This window comes from Mercenaria mercenaria, chromosome 16 (assembly GCF_021730395.1).
Source record: "Mercenaria mercenaria strain notata chromosome 16, MADL_Memer_1, whole genome shotgun sequence".
In the NCBI taxonomy this organism is placed as follows: Eukaryota; Metazoa; Mollusca; class Bivalvia; order Venerida; family Veneridae; genus Mercenaria; species Mercenaria mercenaria.
The window spans coordinates 16,826,313-16,849,354 of NC_069376.1; the positions used below are offsets into that span (position 1 = coordinate 16,826,313).

The 23,042-nt window shown below is 34.5% G+C and overlaps 2 protein-coding genes across 5 annotated transcripts in view; one reads left to right on the plus strand and one right to left on the minus strand.

Moving 5' to 3' along the window:
- Positions 1-7,014, minus strand: part of LOC128546030 (delta-like protein C) — a 144,312-nt gene extending 137,298 nt beyond the window's left edge. For 3 of the 4 annotated variants that reach the window (XM_053526207.1, XM_053526208.1, XM_053526205.1), the window contains exon 1: positions 6,899-7,011. The gene's annotated coding sequence lies outside the window, so the exon portion shown is untranslated. Of the gene's footprint in view, positions 1-6,898 lie in introns of all 4 variants that reach the window. The other variant, XM_053526206.1, reaches the window with a different exon arrangement.
- The window catches only part of LOC123540439 (phosducin-like protein 3), a 478,889-nt gene that overhangs the window by 48,385 nt on the left and 407,462 nt on the right, over positions 1-23,042 (plus strand). The window lies entirely within an intron of this gene.

The following is a 23,042-nucleotide window of genomic DNA, read 5'->3' on the forward strand; positions in this document are numbered from 1 at the left end:
GCTCACCTTCTCCACATGACCCAATTTTCATGAAGATCCATTGAAAAATATGGCTTCTAGAGAGGTCACAAGGTTTTTCTATTATCTGACCTAATGACCTAGTTTTTGAAGGCACATGACCCAGTTTTGAACTTGACCTAGATATTATCAAGGGGAACATTCTCGCTAATTTTCATGAACATCTCATGAAGAATATGGCCTCTAGAGAGGTCACAAGGTTTTTCTATTTTTATACTTACTGACCTAGTTTTGACCACACGTGACCCAGTTCCAAATTTTATCTAGATATCATCAAGGTGAACATTCAGACAAATTTCCATGAAGATCCATTGAAAAATATGGCCTCTAAAGTGGTCAAAAGGTTTTTCTATTTTTAGACCTACTGACCTAGTTTTTGACCACAGTTAACCCAGTTTCGAACTTGACCTAGATAACACCAAGATGAATATTCAGACCAACTTTCATACAGATCCCATGAAAAATATGGCCTCTAGAGAGGTCACAAGGTTTTTATATTATTTGACCTACTGACCTAGTTTTTGATTACACGTGACCCAGTTCCGAACTTGATCTAGATATCATCAAGATGAACATTCTGACCAATTTTCATGAAGATCCATTGAAAAATATGGCCTCTAGAGAGGTCACAAGGTTTTTCTATTTTTAGACCTACTGACCTAGTTTTTGACTGCAGTTGACCTAGTTTCAAACTTGACCTAGATATCATCAAGATGAACAATCTGACCAACTTTCATACAGATCCCATGAAAAATATGGCCTCTAGAGAGGTCACAAGGTTTTTCTATTATTTGACCTACTGACCTAGTTTTTGATAGCACGTAACCCAGTTTCGAACTTGACCTAGAAATCATCAAGGTGAACATTCTGACCAATTTTCATGCAGATCCATTGAAAAGTAAGGCCTCTAGAGAGGTCACAAGGTTTTTCTATTTTTAGACCTACTGACCTACTTTTTGACCGCAGTTGACCCAGTTTCAAAATTTACCTAGATATCACCAAAATGAACATTCAAACCAACTTTCATACAGATCCCATGAAAAATATGGCCTCTAGAGAGGTCACAATGTTTTTCTATTATTTGACCTTCTGACCTAGTTTTTGATGGCACGTAACCCAGTTTCGAACTTGACCTAGATATGATCAAGATGAACATTCTGACCAATTTTCATTAACATTCATTGAAAGTATAGCCTCTGGAGAGGTCACAAGGTTTTTCTATTTTTAGACCTACTGACCTAGTTTTTGATCGCAGTTGACCCAGTTTCAAACTTGACCTAGATATCATCAAGATGAACAATCAGACCAACCTTCATACAGATCCCATGAAAAATATGGCCTCTAGAGAGGTCACAAGGTTTTTCTATTATTTGACCTACTGACCTAGTTTTTGATGGCACATGACCCAGTTTCGGATCTGATCTAGATATCATCAAGGTGAACAATCTGACCAATTTTCATGCAGATCCGTTGAAAAGTACGGCCTCTAGAGAGGTCACAAGGTTTTTCTATTTTTAGACCTACTGACCTAGTTTTTGAAGGCACTTGACCCACTTTCAAAGCTGATCTAGATATCATCAAGGTGAAGGTTCTGACCAATTTTCATGAAGATCTTGTGAAATATATGGCCTCTAGAGAGGTCACAAGGTTTTTCTATTTTTAGACCTACTGACCTAGTTTTTGATGGCACATGACCCAGTTTCGATCTTGATAAAGATATGATCAAGATGAACATTCTCACCAATTTTCATGAAGATCTTATGAAATATATGGCCTCTAAAGAGGTCACAAGGTTTTTCTATTTTTAGACCTACTGACCTAGTTTTTGATGGCACGTAACCCAGTTACGAACTTGACCTAGATATCATCAAGGTGAACATTCTGACCAACTTTCATAAAGATCCCATGAAAAATGTGACCTCTAGAGTGGTCACAAGCAAAAGTTTATGGACGCACGCACGGACGGACGCACGGACGACGGACGCAGCGCGATCACAAAAGCTCACCTTGTCACTTTGTGACAGGTGAGCTAATAAACACGTCAAACGGTCTGATTGTCACCTAGGTAATCAGTCTGTAATTAGCATGTGACACAACAGTGATTGCGCCGCATATCCTTTAATGTCTGCAGGCAGCTGACAATGTGTTATACATTTTTGACTGATTTCCAAATGTTTCTGACTGGATCCAAATGGATCCAAATTAGCTAGCCAACAGATTGCTTCATTTCAAAAAGCTATGTTTGAAGACGGGTAAAAAGAAATAAATGTCGTTGCATTTAATGAGACATCACACGGGAAACCGATATATAAATTATTTTTATATTTACTTCATTTATAAAAATTACATGATTCATTTGGCAGTCCAGTTGAAATATTAGTATAGAAAATCGTCTATGAAACTAGGGGTGACTATTGAGGCCAATTTTGACTATTGCAATACTATTGATATTGCTTAAAAACTATTGCGATACTATTCTATTGCAGGTTACTATTGCGATACTATTGCAATAGTTATCGGCCATCCTATTTTATACAGTAAAGCTACCAACTGGCATTGTTACACAGTGTAAGAGACGACACTGTTTATAATTGCTGTTAACACACATTGAGATGTTTGTATAAATGAAATGGACAGAAATAATTCTAACATAAATATTTCTTGACTTCCTTAGCTTTGGAACAATAAGTAAAACAATAAACCTATGCAAGGTATACTCAAACGAATCGGCCATTTGTTGCGAGTGTCAACATGTTTAATAACCCAAAGCATCGAAAAAGACGAAAATTAACGGATCGGTTTAAGGTGTACCAGCACTAAATGAAGGCCCTACCGAACAGTTTGCTGTATAATACAAGTATCCTTCTTCTCCATGTTCATAGTACATTTTCTCATCTAAGATTAACAGGTTATTTAAATATATTTAATCAAAGTTTCTAAGAAACTAAATTTATTAATTATCTCCAGACTTCTCAGTCCTTTATGGTAGTTAAATTCCGTGAGGGTAATTATTGTAATGGAGACGTTAACATTTTCCGAGGCGCAAATGAAAGCTGGCTCTTGGTTTATAAATTATAAATTATTTCTGTATTTACTAAAATTTCAAAACTATCGAAACTATCGATTGTTGAAGGAACTATCGGCGATTGTTATTGGATCGTGACTTTTCTATCGATGCATGCTATCGGGACACTTAGTATCGCAATGCATCGATAGTTCGATGTATCGTTACACCCCTATATGAAACCCAACTGTACAAACAAGAGGGCCAAGATGGCCTAGGTCGCTCACCTGTGTAACACACCATAACAGTGTAAACATGTTTTACCTAGTGATTACATGGAGACAAATATTATGACCAGTTTTCAGTAAGATTGGACCAAAAAACATGGCATCTTGAGTGTAAACAAGCATTTTCATTCATTTGACCTAGTGACCTAATTTTTTATCCCACATGACCCAGATACAAACTTGTATAAGACTTCATGACAACAAACCCTTTGACCAAAATTTATGAAGATAGAATCAAAAATGTGCCCCCTAGGGTGTAAACAAGCTTATTCTTTGATTTGACCTGATGACCTAGTTTCTGACCCCACATGACCCAGATAAAAATTCTTAAGATATTTCATACAAACAAACATTCTGACCAAGTTTCATGCACATCAAATGAACAAGAGTATTAACAGGCTTTTCCTTTGATTTGACTGAGTGACCTAGTTTCTGATCCCATATGACCCAGTTTCAAACTAGGCCTAGGAACCATCAAGATAAACATTCTGTTCAAGTTTCATGAAGACAGGGTCATAAATGGGGCCTCTAGGCTGTTTACAGACTTTTCCTTTGATTTAACCTGATGATCTGATTTTTGACCCCACATGACCTAGTTTCGATCAGCAAGATAATCATTCTGTGCAAGTTTGTATCAACTCAAAGCATAAATGAAACCTCTATATGGCTGAAAAGGCCAAAATAGAAAATTTTGCCCCTTTCAGAGGCAGTAACTCTAGAACCCATGATGGAATCTAGCCGGTTTTCGAAAGGAACCAAGATCTTATTGTAACTTAAGTTGTGTGTTTACAAGTGTGGTTAAATTGAAATATAAAATGTCACTTCTATCATGTTCACAAGGTAAAAATCACTCAATTTGGGCTCTTTTAGGGGTCAATTAAGGGCCGTCACTCCGGAATCTATGACTGGATCTGACAGATTCATCACGGAATCCAAGATTTATTGTTGTCGAAGATATTCTGCAAGTTTGTATCAAATCAAACCATAAATGAAGTCTCTACATGGCTGCAAAAGCCAAAACAGAAAATTTTAGACCTTTAAGGGGCTATAACTCTGGAACCGTTACCCATGACAGGCTCTGGCCAGTTTTTTGAAAGGAACCGAGATATTATGCCAATACAAGTTGTGTGCAAGTCTGATTAAGTTGATTGCAAAATGTGGTCTCTAACGTGTTCACAAGCCAAAAATAGCAAATTTTGGCTCTTTAAGGGGCCATAACTCTGGAACCTATCATTGGATCTGGCCAGTTTTCAAAAAGAACTGAGATATCATGTCAATACAAGTCTTGTGCAAGTTTATTTAAGGTTGATTGCAAAATGTGGTCTCTATCGTTTTCACAAGCCAAAAATAGCAAATTTTGCATAACTCTAGAACCCATGATTGGATCTGGCAAGTTTTCGAAAAGAACAGAGATATTATGCCAATACAAGTCGTGTGCAAGTTTGATTAAAGTTGATGGCAAAATGTGGTCTCTATCATGTTCACAAACCAAAAATAGCAAATTTTGGCCCTTTAAGGGGCCATAACTCTGGAACCCATGATGGGATCTGGCCAGTTTTCGAAAGGAACCGAGATATTATGCCTATACAAGTTGTCCAGTTGATTGCAAAATGTAGTCTCTATCGTGTTCACAAGAAATTGTGAACGGACGGACAGAAGAAGGGCAATCACAAAAGCTCACCATGTGACAGGTGAGCTAAAAAAATGGAGTGGCAAACCAGAAAGATAAAGAAAGCCTGATCGGTACCATGATTCGGACGGCCAACTCACGTGACCTTTTGATACTATACACACGGGAAATTCTATCTCAGCATTCACATAACATACACATTTGGTCCGTGGCAGAGAACTCTAAAAATACTGAGGATGTAATGTGTCAGGTAAATAACTTTGACGCATTGTATTCTATAAAAATCCGTCAAATAATGAGGAAACATCACAAAGTACCTGCCTTTTTAAGGTACCGAAGTTACATGCATTGGCTTTTAAACTAGTTAGGTACATGGTGCCAAGAAAACAATGCATTGGCAGTTTTATCCTTGCAAAGTATTTTCTCAGATAAAAAAATAAAATTAAGCAAAGTAACGATCACATATAACACTGAATGACTGTTTTCATTGGATGGTAACTCACGGTGACCGGTATATCATTTTCAATGCACGACATACTAAATTCTTTACTCTATCACAAATAAAGTTTATACGGTAATACGGTTGTTGGGGCAGTGCCAATGTCGTAATTTTGCTTCTGACTGATTGAGTATACCATGCATACTGTAAGCGTGTGCGAGATTTGTGAAATACCCAAATGGTTTTAGCAAATACCCTATTACTTCTGAAAAGGCTAGGTAATGATATTATTTTACCCAATTCAGATTTCCAATACCCAATTCAGACAAAAAGTGATGGGTAAATATCCAATTGCACCAAAAGCTTATCTGGAGCTCTTAGTGGTAGAATCTTTCAAAATATCTCACCTGTATTTACTTAGCACTCAAAACATTAACCAGTTTTCTATGACAAAAGTCAAGTTTCAATCCAAAATATTATATAACTAGATGTGTGTTCATAGCAAACTGGTGTCCCCTACTGCCACCATACTGTCATATCACTTCTTGATAGTGCAAGACTGGCAAGCAAATAGTGGATTTTTGTTAATTTTCATTGAAACAATATTTATCTGTCATGAGCATGAGTGAAAAGATATACAGTCTAACCTGTTCTAACGGTCACCTCCGACCAGCGGTCACCTGGCTCAAGCGGCCAAATTGTCTGCTTCCCTTGGCTGGCTGCTAATGACAGTTTAAACTGTAGTTGCCTTTTATTTGCAGTGATGGATAAATATTTTTCATGTGAAAATTAACATATTTTCTGTTTTATGACATAGTATATATTTCATCAGAAAAAAAACATACAAAACAATACTAGCAGTTAACTGAAGGGGGACAACAGTGAAATGATCATTACAAAATCAAACACAAGTTGTTTCTCTTCCTAACTGTTGAAAGCTTAATATATCATCAAGAAACACAAGATAAAACAAAGCGAAAACTAAAAATATAAAAAACAAGAGGGCTAATCCTATGGTGGCTCTAAGTCACTCATCTAATTTTGAATTAATTACCAAGAATATATTACCTGTAGGTAGGATACACTGATATTAAATGGTAACAACTGTGTTTAGTATAAAAAAAATCAACATAAAACAGGTCAAGTGCTCCCATTTGAACTAATTTGGTATGTCCTAAAAAAATGATATGGACTTAAGTTTGATGAAGATCCATCAAGCGATTCATGCAAGATTCCAAAACTTGTTTAAAGGTTTTTCTATTTTTAGCCCTAAAGACTCCTTAAATCTGAACAAATCTAGAAGACCTTACAATGATTCTACAAACAAAGTTTGATGACGGTCCATCAGGCTGTTCTTGAGTAGTCATTTACAGCTTTTTTTTCAACAGAAAAAAAAAAAAAAAAAGAGTCTTGGTTTGCAACTAAAATAACAGACTAGAATAGTTCTCACTATTCCTTGATTAGTCAAGCTAATAAAACTTATTAAGATTAGATCAGTATCACAATTACTTATTACTTACTTAACATGTCTGAAGAAATTGGAGCGGTAGCAGGTGTCTTGGACTGTTGTTCACTCAGAATGGTCTTTTATATGTTGTCTTGTACAGCTGCAAACCCATGTTTACACTACCTTAAAGATAAAACAAATTTATTTTATGCATTTCAGTGAAATAGAATTGGTATTTATGGAATGTACATAACATTGTTCAGGTAAAATGAGTATAATTTGGTTAAAACCATTTAAAATTCATGATATAAGAAGGAAATTTGATTGTTTAAATGCAAGACGGAAATAGAAATAGTCACTTAAAAGTAGTTATTAACTTAAAATTTAATTTTTAACATGCAGTTAAGATATATATGCAAATGGCAAAAAAGTTTCATTAGGCCTAAAAAAACAAGAGCCATGTTACACATGGCTAATCCCCCCGCGGGGAATATTATAACTGAAGGCTAAAGTTCCTAGCAAGTTAGTGTCTGAAAGTATTAATTTTGGGGAAAGCTTTGAAGAACCGTTTAGTTGTGGTCCGCATCAGGGGTTTTAAGATGTGGAAGAAAGAATAAGTCAGTAGTGAGGTGGTTTACTGCTAAATTTTATTAATTTTCATGAACAGTATAGCTATGATGTTTTTCTATATGGCTACAGTAAAAAGAAGGAATGGAAAGCTAACAGGGAACAAGAGTGCCAGAATGTCACAATATATGCCCGTCAAAGCAAATTTCTGTACTCTAGCAGCTGTATTTGAAAATGGAATGTTAATTTTGTGGTTGTTTAGTATATCATTGTAAGTCTTTTGTTTTTTAAAGTCCAAAAAAAAAACTCCTTACCAGGTAGAGATACCTTATATATAATAAAATACACCTAAAACTGGAGAGTAACATCTATGTTGTACCACAGAAAAGTGGTCTTGTTTTTTCCCTAGGGTCAATTATAAAAATGTTACAATATAAGTTATTTATAGTAACAACTAAGGGAAGTTAATCTTTAAAAAAAAAAAAAAAAAAAAAAAAAAAAAAAATTGCAAGTCCACTCAAAAATCTTTATCAGGTAGAGATTGGTCAAAATACACCTCAAAATTGGATTTAGCATGCTTGTTGTACTACAGAAAAGTGGTCTCGATTTTCCCCTACGACTAGTAATGAAAAAGTTACAATAAAAGCTAGTTAAAGTAACAACAAAGGGAAGTAATTCTAAAGAAGGGAACTGCGCATGACACTTCGTCTCATGATGGTGTATAATTGTGCCAAGTTACATCAAAATCCCTCCATGCATGAAGAAGAAATGCTTCGGACAAAGTCATTCTTGTATCTGACCTTTGGCCTCTAAGTGTGACCTTGACCTTAGGCCTAGTGACCTGGATCTTGCGCATGATACTCCGTCTCGTGGTAGTGAACATTTGTGCCAAGTTATATCAAAATCCCTCTATGCATGAAGAAGAAATGCTCCGACAAGGTTTTTATCCTTGTATCCTTTGACCTCTAAGTATGACCTAGACCTTAGACCTAGGGACCTGGTTCTTGCGCAGGACACTCCGCCTCGTGGTGGTAAACATTTGTGCCAAGATATATCAAAATCCCTCCATGCATGAAGAAGATTATGCTCCGGACAAATTTTTTTAAGAAAATATGATAAAGGGGAATAACTCAAAAAATAGGCAAGGTAGAGTTATTGTTCTTGCACAATGCACTTCCTCCCAATGTGTTCTATCAGTGTATGAGGTTTGAAGAAAATCCCTCCAGTACTTTTGGGGTTATGCTGCGGACAAAATGTTTTAAGAAAATATGATAAAGGGGAATAACTCAAAAAATTGGCAAGGTAGAGTTATTGTTCTTGCACACTGCACTTCCTCCCAATGTGTTCTATCAGTGTATGAAGTTTGAAGAAAATCCCTCCAGTACTTTTGGAGTTATGCTCCGGACAAATCTTTTTAAGAAAATATGATAAAGGGGAATAACTCAAAAAATAGGCAAGGCAGAGTTATTGTTCTTGCACACTGCACTTCCTCCCAATGTGTTCTATCAGTGTATGAAGTTTGAAGAAAATCCCTCCAGTACTTTTGGAGTTATGCTCCGGACAAAGATCGTTGCGGACGGACGCACGCACGGACGGAGAGCATTTCTAATATCCCCTTCGCCTTTGGCGGGGGGATAAAAAATTCTTTGTTTCCGGTAACATGCTCAAAAAAAATTAGTGTAGGTAGGTCGAAAAAAATTTTTTTTTGGAATTTTTTTTTATTAAGGCAACTCTTTTCGGAAATTATTTTTGTGTCAAAAAATGAATACAAATAAGGGGGTTATGCCTTTAGAGCATCAGTAAGTTGATTTCTAACATCACTGGCCATGTTTAAAGCATAAAAAGTGCAATTTTACAACTTTTTGTTAAAAAGTTAAAAAAAAAAATTCTCCAAAAACATTTAGGGTAGGTCGAGATACCGGAAACAAACAATTTTTTTTTATGCCTTATCAAACTCAGCTGAGACTGTAAATGTTTTGTGAACTCAGGGCCTGGCAATCAAATCCTGTGAAAACAACTTTACTTTAACTCGATCTTTCCCACAGAAATGTTGTCCACATTTTCTATGGACTTGAGCTGATTAAATCAAAGGTGTTTTCACAGGTAAATATCACCTATTCACAGTGCTACACTATGAGATACAGTTACTAGCAGAGTTTCCGGTACTGCTTTGTGGTACCGACAGCGTCGCATTACGGTTAGACATGTGAAAAAGAAAATGAATATCATGTATACTATCGAGTTGAAAATTTGCGGTACTTTATTTGGAATCGGTATTGTTCGGGTTTCTTCCAGTACACTATGCGCATAGTTATTTTTCGGAGTCAGTAGACGCTTGCTGTTTATGGATGATAAAAACGTCTCGCTTACTGCTTTGAACATTGAATAAAAATGTAAGAGCATTTGAAAATAAGAAATTAGCACAAAATATATTTACTGGTAGAAAAATTAAATAATTTTCCATAATTCCAGATATTTGCAGCCACAGTGCATTAACACTGGTGATTTTTCAAGGGAGCTCTATCTTTTAGGTAGCACCTAATTTCATATTATATAATATACTGGGTGCCTACCAGTCACCGGACAGGAATATATACTGGACAAACGTAATTAAGGTGGACGGATAGCTCAGTGGTTTGCACACTGGCCTTCCAATCCTGAGGTCGGGGGTTCGATCCCCGGCAGCTACTCGGGAATTTTCAGAAACGCTTTTCAGTGTTTCCCACCCAACTAGAGGTGTACTGGTCAGGATCCCAGGCAATCCTTGCGTGTACCAGTGCTATACACTGGGCACGTTAAAGAACCAGGCTGTCTATTCTCAACGAGCTAGGCTAAGTAAGCCGGACAAGCCTGTATCTGATTTATGATCTCTCTGTCGTGGGGGCTTTGTCTCACTCTGTCCCTCTGGTCAGATCTCTCTGTGTCTGTACTAGCAGAGGATGAATTATGCGCCCTGTGTGGCTGCATTTGAACTATGTAAAGCGCCTTTGAACGTGAAATTGATCATGAAAAGGGCGCTATATAAATCTGGTATAATAATAATAATTACGGCTTTGTTTCGATTATATCGGAGTTATCGGCTAATTGGAAACATTCAGCACTTTGTTTTCATTTTCATATATCAACATTGACTGACAAATAAGTATTAACGAGGAATATTAATTGTACCAATTCTCACCTGTGTTTACAAAACTGCTGTCCTCTGACCTTGGGGCATTGGAATGGCAGTGCGCAAGCGCAACTTGTTTTATTTTGGGGGGGGCACCAAGAGGGTCTCAAACATTTACACGTATAGCACAGACCCCTAGAATTGCAGATGACAGTTTTTTTTTCCATTCCTTACTTGGTTCACATATTGGTAAAAAATAATACTGTTTCTGCAAAATGAATGCGTTAATACTGCATGAGTGAATGCCCTTGTATATTATAATATATATTTACACCCACTCTGCGCCTCATTTGTATAAAAATATATTTATAGATTTCTTGGGTTTTCCGAAAGTAACAAAAACTGAAATAGATTTGATTTTGTTGGCCCCTGTGGTGGCATACCCCGAGGTATTTTCTGCAATGTTTTTTCTTTTAAAAAGGTAACAAGGAAAATAAAATTTTATGTTTTTCGCCCCCGAGGATATTTAAAACCTTTGATATCAAAAAAAAATTTCTAGAAGGCGCAAACAAGGGAAAAAACTTCTTTTTTCGTATAAATGTCATCTTTAAAAAAAATAATCTCTCCAAATTTTCTGCCGGGTGACAAAACCACCCGTGGTTTTATGTACTAAATCATAAGTACGTCCCCATTTTACTCCCCCTTTAGGTCCTCACTTCGTGTAGTTTGTAAACCTTTGAAAAAATTTTTGCAAAAAAATAAAAAAATTTACAGGTAAAAAAACCTTTCCCTTTTCCCGGGTTTTATTTTCAGTCCCAAAGGGCTTTTGGGACTCGTTCTGGGCCCCCAAATATCACATTATTTAACTCATAACACAAATTTCCTTGTCTGTTAGTCTTGACCTTTTGAAGAAATATTAATCTACGTTCATTTAAACAAAACTTAAAAACTTTTTCCCTTTTGTTATTTTAAAACAAAAAAAAACCACGGGTTTTTTACGTCAAAACGAAAGCCAAACTGAAAAATAAAAAAACAATTTTTGCAAAAAAAAAAAAAAGGGACCCCGTAGACTGGGTTTTTCCCCAATAGGAAACCCCAAATTATATTAAATATTTTTTACACTTTAAAAAAGGGTTTTTAAATATACGATACATAGACACGAGCGCCATGCATCCGACTAGCTTATGGAAATGAAATTGAAAGGCAAAACAACAAAAATTCAAAGTAGATCAAATTTTCGCGAATTTCTCAAAAAAACTTGCTTAACATCCCACATTGATTTTTATCAATCTTAAGGTTTAAAAACAAATAGGAAAACCTTTTCAAAAACTTGACCTTTTCCGCAAAATTTCTCAGCGATTACCCGATTCTGGCGTCGTTATTTCCCTTTTGAAAAGTACTGTGTTGGGATATGTAACCTTGGGGTCCAAGATATTTCATTAAAATACTAATTACACACACTTTAAGGAAAGATTTTACGTTTTACTATCTACAGATTTTTGAAACATTCTGATGTGTTCCCCCATGACTGGCAGAAATATTTAAAAATGGCGGAAAAAAAATTTTTGGACACACGCCCTTTATTTTTGGTCCGTCTTTTTGTGAAAACTGTAATTTGATGTTTAAAAAATTTTTTGGATTCAAATTAAGCTAGAATAACTTAAAGCCGATATAACGGGTTTTTCATACGTTCTAACAAAAATTTTCGTTTTTCATGGGACTATATATTATGAGCGAAAATTATTCGCATGTACAAAACCTAGAAAAGACGACATTTTATCTTTGGGGTTAGAGACCACCAATTTTTTTCCCATAATTTTCCATGATAGCATTATGGCAGTACGGTTTATTTATTTAACGTGATATTACTTATAACAAATCATTACTAAAGCTTTTCCCCCGCAAACAGGGTAAAGCAAAGAGTTAAAAAATAAATTTATAAAACCCATTCTTGGGTAAAGTAATATAAAACAAAAGTGCGAAAGGGAAAAAAACTCACAGTTCAATTCAACAATCACTGCAAGAAAATTCATTTACAAAGAGGGTGAAAAATAATAAAAAATCTAACCGTAAAGCTTTTAAACGACTTAAAGACATCAATACCTGTACAAAAAATAAAAAACATAATGTGTTAAATAAAAGGCATGTTTAAAAAGGATTGAAATCCTATCATAGCCACTAGTTTACGAAAAAAGACAAATAAGCATTAAAGCTAGGGGTTAAAATCTATAAAACACATGATAAACTAAAAAGCATGGTAAAAAAATAAAAGCACGTGTTTAAAAACATACCCCCAGAGAGTGCAGTAAGCAAACTTAGAAAGGATTAGAATTCAACAAAGGGATGAATAAGCTTTAAAAAAAAAAAAAGCAAAAAAAAAAAGGGAAAACAAATACAAAAAACTAAACAATCCCCAACTTAACAAAAAACAAAATAAATTTAAAACAAAGAACATAAAAATTAGGGAACAAACATTAACCCAAAGGGAAAAGTGTAAATTACAGATAGTGAGCAAGCGGGCAGACTTTTTACAATTCCAACTGGAAAAAAAATTTTTAAACTGACTGAAAAAGATGTTTTCCATATCGTTGGGAAGGGAGTTCCTAGCTTAGGGGGAATATCTAAATATTTGCATCCCATACCTCTCTTTTTTGGATGGAAAATTTCAAAAATATCAACTTTTCTAAAATGTAAAAGCATTTTTTAAAAACAAGATCAGCAATACTGGGGCCTTCCAATGTAAAATTTGTTTTTGCATATTTCTCATTCTTCAATTTTCTTTTTTTTTGGAAACCGGACATACAAAAATCTTCATAAATTGGTAAAACCCGTCTTTAAAGAATTTTGGCACTTCCTTTTTTTCTAAATTTTCTTTGTACAGTTTTTTTTATTAGAAAAATTTCCCAAGTGGGGGCATATTAAAATTTGCATGACAAAGGGGGTCAAGTTAAACTCAAATTACTTAATCGGGTGAATTTTTTTTTCCGAGTCCTTTCAAACTTTTTAAATTCTATTGAACAAGCAAAAAGCGGGGAAACCCCTAGAGTTTCACTTTACCTCCACTTGCCCTCAATATCCGCACTTAAACGTCAGATTCGTTTACGGTTTTGTTTTTTTAAACCCCAAATTTTTTCAATTTCTCATTGGTTTTTTGAAACCAGTCAAAAACTTAACTTTTTCTTCGGGTTAATTTCAAGGGTAGTTTTCCGGAAGCACGTAGCACCACAAACACAGCCTCAGAAAAGCTTTTGCAAAGTATCCAAACAAAAAAGTTTAAGGGAAAAAATAAACAGCGGTTTTTAAAAAAACCCAAAACAATTTTATGCAAAATATAAACAAGGGTCGGAGGGAACGGGTAAAAAGGGGGAGGCGGGGGAGGGGGTTTGAAGGGAAAGTAGAGTAGGAAAATATCGGGGGAATTACTTCCTTTAAAACTCCACACACAACAATATAACTACATAGATAAAAGACAATAAGATAAAACAACACGTAGGCACCGTCCAATTTAAGACACCAACTACACACAAAACGAAATTATATAAGCGGAAAAAACAACATGGGGCCACCCCCTTTAGGTTTCCCGGGCACCAAGATTGGGGTGCCGATAAATTTACTAATAGTAAAGGGGAGGGTTTTCAAAACAAGGGGCAAATTTTCCGGGGGAAAGGGAGGGGCGATGGGGGAAGTGGGGAAAAAAAAAAAAACGCAAAAAACAAACAAGGCAACATCCAGCACAAAATACAAAAACAGAAAACAATTTAAAAAATGGGGCACCCCCTTAAAACGGTCGAACCCTATAAAAGAAACGGCGTTTTAAAAACCGTTTTAGGCATCCAAAACCTCCACAACCCTTCCCAAAAATTTAACAAAAAATCAAAAAAAATCCCAAACAAAAACAAGATATACACGCACTACAAAAAGATGGACAGTTAATAAACCAACAAAAACAAGACTACTACCAACTCAAATACGAGAGACAAAAAACAATTGAAAATAAACGCACCGCCTTGGACCGGTCAGGACCTATAAAAAGGGAAGGGGGGAAAATTTTCTTTAAAATTTGTGGATAAAAATTGTTTTCGCGTAAATATAGGGGGTTCCCTTTTCAAAAAATGCAAAAAATCGTGTTTAAATATATTAAAGAAAACGGGGCCTAAAATGAACCCAAAGGGAGTATCCCTTACTATTCCCTAAAGCCACAATACTTTTCCTATTTAACCCTTTACCTTTTTAAAACAGTTTTTTAAACAGTGACAAACATTTTTTGACAGATTAAGTTTTTTTTTTTAACAAAGCAATCATGGGGTAATCTTTTAAAACCCTTTTGAGGGGTTCCATAAGAAAGGCACTACTTATATTTTTCTACAAAAAAAATTTTCCAGTCTTAAGAAATTTTTTAAGAAATTTTGTGTTAAGCCATAACACACCTTAAACAAAAAAGGTTTTAAAATATTATAAGATGATTAATACCGTAAAGGGGGCTATTCTAGATTTTTTACATAACCGGCAAAAACTAACTTCTATTTTCCCTTGTCAAGGATATTTAAAATTAGATTTCGTTTTGTCTATTTTTTTTTTTAAAGGGGTTGTTCACAAAACCTATTACCAGACTGGCAAATTTGGGGCACATTCCCAACACTTCACAATAATTTATCTTTCCCACATTTTCCAGATTCATTGCCTCATGATTTGTCATATTTAAAAACAAATTTTATTTTTTTAAATTCATCAAAAATTACCCGATTACCCCATAAAAACTAAAAAAAAACTGAACGATCCCCAAATCTTTTGCACTTTTATATAAAATCATTAAAAAATACAATTCAGTTTTTGGGCAAACTAATTATCTTGTTTTCAGCACAAATTTTTGACAAATTTTGTCCCCTTTTTATTATAAAGGCTTAATTGTTTTACCGGCCCCTGTTCAAAATCTTATTTGGATTTTTTTTAATTTGTAAAAAATTCCTAACCTTCTATAATTTCCCAGTTTCCAGTTAAAGCAGAGCAAAAAGTAAGGAAAAACACTGTTACAGTAAAATTATATTACGACACTTTTACCCCCACTTAGCAAAAAAAAAACGGAATAAACATCTGAAAAATTTTATAAAGTTTGGGGGTTTTACAACTGGGGCCTAAAAGGTTTTCACAACTTTTCCTTTTTTTGAGGGGTAAAAGGTTTTGACCCACATCCCCAATTTCAAATTTTTATACAATTATCAAACCAAAACATTCATCTTTCTCTTGAGTTTCAACTTAAATTTTGGTCTCTAAATTTTGAAAAGATTTTCCTTTGACTCCCTACGCCCCTATTTCTGATCCACAAACCAGATTAAAATTGAAAAAATCACAGTCAACTTTCGCTAAAAAAAATTGGGACACAACTGTGGCCCCTTAGATGTTCACAATTTTTTCCCTTGATTCCCATCCCTATTTTGACCATACCCCTTTCAAACTTGCCCTAAGTAAAAAATAATATTCTACCAATTTCAAAAAGTTGGGAAAAAATGTGGTCCGAGGTTCCCAAACTTTTTTTTATTTGACCGGGTCCCAGTTTTTGATCCAAAGACCCCTTTCAAACTTCCCTGGATCATCAAAACTAAAAATTGACCAATTTTCATAAAAGGGGTTAAAAAGGGCTTGGGGGGTTGAAAAGTTTTCCCTTTTAAAACGACCTGACCTATTTTGACCCCACATGACCCAATTCAAACTTAAGGATACAAAAAGGCAAAATTTCTGACCCTTTTCATAAAGATGTTTTACAACTGGCCTCTAAAGTTCACAAGCTTTTCCTTTACTTACCATGACCTGGGTTTTTGATCCCCAAAACCCAGATTCAAATTTGAACTGAAACAAAAAGCCAAACTTCTGACAAAGTTTAAAAATAGGGGAAACAGCGTGGCCTCAGATTCAAAGTTTTCCTTTGATTTCTGGCACATTTACCGGGTGACCTATTTTTTTTTCCAACATGCCCCCTTTCGAACTTGCCCTAGAGATCAAAAGACTAATATCGACCAATTACATAAAAAATTAAAAAATTTCTTAAATGTTAAAGCTTTTTTTATTACCTCTACCTATTTTAAACCCCACATGAACCAATTTCGAATTTATTTAAGTTATCAAGACGAACATTCTCCCAAAGTTTCAAAAGACGGTCAAATTCTCAATGTTCACAAGTTTTTCCTTTGATCAAACTTCTGACCTTTTTTTGACTCCACAAACCACAGTTTAAAATTTTAACTTAAAATCAAAAAACAACATCAAACCCAATTTTTAAAGAAGGGTCAAATATTGGCCCAAAAAGGGTTTTCACAATTTTTTCCTTTGATACCTATTGCCCTATTTTTTTGACCCAACAGCTCTTTAAATTTGACCTAGAACATAAAGGGCTAACTTCCCACCAAGTTCAAAAATTTGGGTCCAAAGGGGCCTCTAGAGTTTTCACAAGGCAAATGTTGAGGACGCCGAGGGACCCCCGAAAATGCCCGCAAAACTCCCCTTGAGCACTTTGCTCTGGTACTAAACAGAAAATTTTAAAAATAGCAAATAAAAACGTATTGATGACAAAAAAGTTTTTTAAATAAAAAGAAAGAACTAACAATACTTAAAAAAATAAACCCGGGGGAAAAAAACCACTAAAACTGGTAAAACAAAGCGCTCAAAGCGCTGATGTGGCTGCTAATCAATTTTTAAAATATTACAAAAAACGACAATGAGGAATTGTTTAAAAAAAAACCAAAAAACTTTTTTTCATTTTTTTTTTTAAAGGTTTTTTTTCAAAAAATCCTTTTTTCATTGCCCCATTTTTACATACACACGATTCAGTCTTTAACGAATATTTTTCCTTTTTGATTATTTTGACAAAACTAAACAAAATTACACGAAGTTTTTAAAAAATAAATAATATAAGCTTTTTCTCCAATCATTCACTTTTTAAATTTCTTTTTAAAGCTTTTTTAGTGCTGTCATAATTTAACACACATTTTTTCCGTATCAAAACAGTGTTTTCATAAATTTTTGTGAAAAAAAAAAAAATACAAACATGCACCCCAAAAACACCCTTTAAAGTCATTTTGAGCCCTGTATTTTAGAGGTGCATTAATTTTCATCCATTTTATACTCAAAAGCCTAGACAAAAAGCAGCTTCGCAAAAGCTGGGCTTATCAGACAAACTTCAACTTTACAACCGAAAAAAATCGAAAAATGAACTCGAAACAAACCGTTTAATTTTTACATAATTTTACCAATATACTGAACCACCATAAAAACCCCATTGGATTGCGACCACAGGACCAACCCACCTGGCATCCCCATTTTTGGTCAAATCCATCTTTAATTTTTAGAAAATGTAGCGAACAGAAGGTCCGACCAAGTGGGGTCTCCCCAATTTGCTGGGGGCCATGCGGCACAAATCACTTTGTTTTCCCTTTTGACTCGAATGAAATTTTGCTGAAAAAATCGTTCGAAACAAATTTAATTTTAAGTTGGGTTTAAAAGTTTTCCACACTTGCACAGTTGAACTTCCGTTTCAAAAAGGCGATATTATTATCGCGCGCCCACTTTTACGGCTACAACTTAAATTGGGAAACATAGACATTTTCAAAGGAGCTTTTCAAATTCTACTTGGGGGGACCTGGGGTTTCCACTTTTTTTTCGTGTTTTTTCAACGAAAATTAAACCGAATAAAATTTTTATTATCAAACAAATATTTATAATGACATTTGCTGAAGAAAATTATCCGGAGGAATTTTTTAAAAAAAATAAATTCTTTAACCCACGAGTCACATTGCAAACAATATCGAAAGAATTTAATGAAATTTTTTTTATTTTTTTTCCCCTCGATGCTAAGCAGTTTTAGTAGATTTTTTTTGAAAATAACATAAAAAACAGTTAAGTTTATACAATAAAGTACTTCCTGTTCTAAATCACTCACAAATTTGCGCTAATTTGTGTTTAAATTTGGGGTATCAACGCCTAGGAAAACCTATCACGCTATTTCGATTTTCATAAAAACCCATTAACATTTGGGGATATTTTTGCGTCTTGAAACAAAACGAACAATCAGCGAAAATTCGTAACATTCTTTTAAACACTAGGGTGCAAATTAAACAAAAACAAATTAAGCTAGAGAAAATTTAAGTTTTTTTGAAAATTTGAAAAGTGTTTTAATAAAACTCGGAAAAGCTATCCAAAGGGACAAAAGTAGTCTATGGGGCCGGAAATGTTTGAAACTTTTTCCCTGAAATTCCCTTTTTTTATTTTAGCCGGGGGTTTTTGCTGGGGAGAAGTCATGTTCTTTACAAATAAACCTTAAAATTTGGGAGTTATCATGTGACACTGCTTAGGGAAAAATTTTTTTAATTGTCAGCTGATCCCCGGGAAATTCAAAATAATAAGCAAACCCTTTTTATTAAAGCTAGTGACCTCGGGGCAGTACTAGCAATAGAATAATACTCGCTCCAGTTAGTACAAAGGGGATTTTTTTTTTCACTGACCTAAATTTTTCATTTGTATTATATATTTTTTTTAATTAAAAAATTGACTTCAGTTTGATGTTTTTTCGCCGAATTTTCATTTAAAAAGGTAAAGGGATAAGTACTTTTCATATTCTCAAAATTGTTTTAATATTTTTTTACCCGGGAAAAATGGAAAATTTTTGGGGGGGGGGGGGGTTTTTAATCGATGGTCTTAAAACTGACAAAATTTCCAACGGAGTATTTTTTTTGACAGGTCACAGCCCCCAAAAAGAGAATAGCTAAAACACGATTAAAATACTCTCAATAAAAAGGGAACACACAAAATAAACCCAACAGCGAAGGGAAAATTATAAAGCATCTATTCACATCACATTACATTTGGGGCCTTTCCCCTTGGACATCTGATTCCCGTCATCCCCCAATTCATTAGGGACTCTTCCACCCCAACGGTCCTTTAATACCTGAATATCTTTTTTCGTTGATTTTTTAAAGTGTCAGAGAAAGGGGCCCCTGTTGGTCCATGCAATTTTTACATGGTCCCTAGGGGAAAACCCCGTAGGCCCAGAAAAAGCGCAACTGGGATTTCACAACCCATAAAATTGGGCCCTGATATTTCCAAAAGGACCACTCTAATCCCACCAGTTTGAAATTTTTCCCTAAAAAATATAAACAATACAGGGGTAGGGACTAATAGGTAATGCCGTCCACCCCCCTTGGGGGCCAAATTTACATGAAAAAATTGCACCCAATCCACCAAACCCGGGGGCCCCAAAAACCTTTTCGATGCTCACCGAGGGGACTGTGCCCACCAAACCCTTTTTCCCCCCCTTTTTTTTTCCCAATCCTAGCCCGTCACTTGCATGGGACCCCTTGTGCCATACATTTTTTCAAACAAAGGGGCCCTCTGGGGTTGTAAAATCCATTGGACTCATTAGTCTAAATGGGGCAAAATTTTTACCTCCCGGGGTTTACACCAATAGGGTAAACCATTTTACCTATACGCAATCAAATATTTTTTACTGAATTTCAATAGGCGTAACATGTTTCTGCTCGCTCACGATGGCCTTTGTTTATTTTTAAAATTATTTCACATTATTTTACACCAAGATCCCTTTTCCAGATTTTCCCGACAACTTTTAAATCGAAAGGGGAAAAAAAATGTCATCTAGAACTTTTCCCTAAATAAAATGAATTACAAAAAATAACAAGATTTTGCAACATTTCATTTTTTAAGAAAATAAAACAATTCAAAACCCAAATTTAAAAAATGCCCCTAAAAAAGATTTCTTAAACCCTATAGGGTTTTTAACAAGGCGCAGAAACGCATTAAAACAACTTTTAAATAATTTTTCAAAGTTGTTTTCTACATTTAAAAAAAAAAAAAAAAAAAAAATGTCATTTAACTACTTATATAAAACAAAACTCTTATCTGTTAAAACGGAAAGGTCTTCAGAAGTAATAAATTTTACCAAGTAACTATTTCCAGCTTTTTCTATTTAAAAATGCACCCTTATCTCCAACTGTAAATTTTTTTTAAAAAAACTTTTTTTTTCTTAAAATTCAGGTAGCATAACACGAAAAATCTGTTTTTTTAAACCCCGATATCAAAAAAATTTTGATTGTATTTAATTTTAATATTTTTGATTTATACGAAATAGATTAATGAAACAAAATAAAAGGGACAGACATGTACACTTCAGGAAATATGGGATCCATATGGGACCCTCCTGGGAAACATATCTTTTAAGACCGAAATGTATGAATTTTAAAAACAACAGAAAATAGGTTTAACCATGATAACACTTACCTTATACAATCAATGTATAATTGGTATATCAAATCGGGACAATTTATATCGCCCCCAAAAAGCCCAAGTGGGGAAATACTTATAATGGGGCCCAGATGGTCCCGGGTGGGGAAAAATGTTTTTATGAGACCAAGGAATGATTTAAAATCCGAAGAAAACAAAAAAAACCGAAAATTTTTAGTATGACAAATTTTTTAAGCTTAAAAAAATACACTGTATATCAAATCGCTGAGAAAAGTATTTTTGTCCTAGGCAAATCTTACAATAAGGGTCCCCAAAAGGGACATAAGCCAATAAAAAAACCCCTATGGCCCAAAATAGGCTCATACGGAATTTCCCTTTTACCTTTTACATCTTTTGGGATCGGGAGAATTTATTTGACAAAACTTTTTTTAATAACAAAAATGAGCAAAATTCGTCGAAATGTAAAAAAAAAATTATGTAAATACGAAATGCATAAAAAAGTCAATTTGAAAAAAAAAAACAATCTCGGGGTTTTTTACATGATTACTGAGACCCCCAGAAAGGACAAACATTGCCTTTTCCCAGGTATATAATTACCCCATTTTTTTATTATTCCCTTACTTTTTGAATTGGGGGTCCGACCATGTATGATAATGTGGCCTTTTCCTTTAGACTAATCTTGATGTATACTCACCGAAAAAAGCTTTTTAACTACCCAAAGTTTTTGGATCGTTCTGAAGTTGGACCAGAAGCACACACACAAAAAAAAAAATTTCTAAATTACTATATTTTTTTAAAAAAAAAATTATTGGGTTTTTACTTATATTCTACACAGGCCATACTTTGCAAAACGGGGGTTTAACGCGCGGCGGGGGGGGTATCGGAAAGGGGGGGAAATATGGGCCCGCTACTATATTTCCCCGTCATCGGGATTTTTTTTTAATTTTTCACGTTTTACTGAAAACAACCAGGGGCGGGGCCCACAGTTCTCGTTCCGGGCCCCAAACCCTTGCCCCAGTCAATTTTTTGTCTTTAAAATAAAAACTTTATACATTGACGAGGGGGCCGGTTTTGTGAATTCCTCAAAAATGGAAAAACTTTGTAGAAAAAAAACATGGCACTTTGCATAAAATTCCAACGCGGTGGGTGGGGGACAATTCACGCATTTCGGGATTTTTTTCTTTAATTTTTTTAAAGGGTTTTTTAAATAAATATACAGCACTTTTTTTCCGGGTTTTGGGGTTAATCACTTTGCATTTCAAAAAACTAAAGTTTAGAATAAATATAATATTGATTTGCACATCCGTAAAAACAAATATCAAGGACAAAATAAATGTTTTATAAATGCGACCCCAAAGCACTCGCATCGTATGATATTTTAAATTTACTAAAGTCAATTCAATGCTAATACGTACATCCATTACAAAAAGCCATTTAGAAACTCGTTTTAGGGGATTTAAAACTTTTTAAAAACAAAATTTCCCCGCTTTACAAAATCCTTTTATTTTCAATTTTAAACAGGGTCCAAAATGTCGAGGGAAAAATTTTTTATCTTTTACTAGTGGAAGATAATTTTGTATCGCCCTTCGTTTGTCGTCGTTTCCGTCTGTCTCCGTCACAAATAAATTATTTTTGTGAACACGACAGGGGCCCTATTTGCATATATTTAAACCCTGAAAGAGGGAAAAATTTTACTGTTTCCCCTTTTGAAAACGTAAACCATTTACTTTTATTTAACCCACTTACACACAAATTAAAACACAATAAATTCGTTTCCTTTGAAAACCAATGATTCCCCACTGTTCAAGATAATTACCCAGAACGGGGAAATTTTCTATTGGGCCCCTTTTACCAATGAGGTTTCATTTGGCTTTTTATTTGAACAAAATTCATAAAGTTTATCAATAATCTCATGTAAATTTGAAACTGGGTCATGTGGGGCAAAAAATAGGTCACCATCAAAAACAAAAAAAATTTTTAACAACAAGAGGCCACATTCATGCTTACTTTATAAAATTTTTTCTTTGTCCAAGGTAATTAACTAAAAAAAAACAGAGAAACAGCTAAAGCACAAAAGATAAGCAAAAAGCAAAGATACAACAATAAAAAACAAAAAAATTTATTTTCCTTAAACGTCAAACCCCAACAAGCATAAGAGACTTTTAACCCCCTTTTTCTAGTGCCAAGAGACAAAAGAAAAACTCATTTTAGTTTTTCTTATTTAACAAAATGAAAAAATTTCAGCTAGGAACACCATAAATATTTTTAAAAATAATGAAAAATACTATAAAAATGA